This window comes from Mus pahari, chromosome 14 (genome assembly GCF_900095145.1).
Source record: "Mus pahari chromosome 14, PAHARI_EIJ_v1.1, whole genome shotgun sequence".
NCBI lineage: Eukaryota > Metazoa > Chordata > Mammalia > Rodentia > Muridae > Mus > Mus pahari.
In genome coordinates, this window is record NC_034603.1 from 38775104 (window position 1) to 38776543 (window position 1440).

Genomic DNA, 1440 nt, shown 5'->3' on the forward strand with positions numbered 1-1440 from the left:
AACATTGCCTGCGCCGGGCGTGGTGGTGCATGCCTTTAATCCCAGCACTCGGGAGGCAGAGGCAGGTGGATTTCTGAGTTCCAGGACAGCCTGGTCTACAAAGTGAGTTCCAGGACAGCCAGGGCTATACAGAGAAACCCTGTCTGAAAAACCAAAAAAAAAAAAAGAACATTGCCTGCTTTTCCAGAGGACCTGGATTTGATTTTTCTATACATTCAGTCCCAGGGGATCAGACAGATATGGCCTCCGCAGGTACCACTTATGTGTGTGCTGATATACATGTGAGCAAAACCCCATACACATAAAAGAAATCCAAACCAACCAATCAACCAAATAAATAAAAACCCCTCCTTACCCTGTAGGGATTCCTTCTATTCCCTCTGTTCTCAATCTAAAGAGCTAATGATCTGCCTTCTGTCTGTAACTAGTTCCTTATACTCTTTCTATCTGCCTTGGCTTGTTTTACTTAGCATGTTTTCAAGATTCATCCATTTTGTAGCAAATATCAACTTTAATTGCTTTTTATAGCTGAATTATATAATACTGTACTGTATGGATGTTTTATCTATTCATCTTTTGATGGGCATTTAAGTTATTACCAGTTACAAATACCCATGTACAGGACATGTTTTCTTTCTTTCTTTCTTTCTTTCTTTCTTTCTTTCTTTCTTTCTTTCTTTCTTTCTTTCTTTCTTTCTTTCTTTTTTAAAGATTTATTTATTTTATATATATGAGTATACTGTAGCTGTCTTCAGACACACCAGAAGAGGGCATCAGATCCCATTATAGATGGTTTTGAGCCACCGTGTGGCTTCTGGGAATTGAACTCAGGACCTCTGGAAGAGCAGTCAGTGCACTTAACCACTGAGCCATCTCTCCAGCCCCAAGATACGTTTTCATGTCTCCTAAATATATACCCAATAGAGTTGCTATGTCATATGAGAACATGGATAATTTTGGTGATATGTGTGTGGAGCTACTTGTTTTATTAAATTTGCATATTAATTACATAACAATGGGTTTCATTGTGACATTTTCATCCATGCATATAATGTACATCAATCTGTTTTGTCCTATTTCATCTTTTACCTCCACTGGTCTTTCTTCCAAAATAATCTTTAATAAAGGTCTAGATTCTGCTATAAGAGACAGCATTCAGTATTTGTCTAAGTCTAGCTTACTTTCCTTAATATGATGGTCTCCAGCTTTATCAGTTTTCCTTTAAATAACATAATTTCACTTTTCTTTGTGTACAGTGCTACATTTTCTTTTTTTGTTGACTACCTACATAAAAGCTTGGCAAGAATAATGTTGCAGTAAACAGGGTCTTTCTCTCTTTCTTTCTTTCTTTCTTTCTTTCTTTCTTTCTTTCTTTCTTTCTTTCTTTCTTTCTTTCTCTTTCTTTCTTTCTTTCTTTCTTTCTTTCTTTCTTTCTTTCTT

The 1440-nt window shown here is 36.2% G+C and overlaps 1 protein-coding gene across 2 annotated transcripts in view; it reads left to right on the plus strand.

The window, feature by feature from the left end:
* Rabep1 (rabaptin, RAB GTPase binding effector protein 1) overlaps positions 1-1440 on the plus strand; it is a 99560-nt gene that overhangs the window by 83361 nt on the left and 14759 nt on the right. The gene's annotated exons all lie outside the window — the stretch shown is intronic.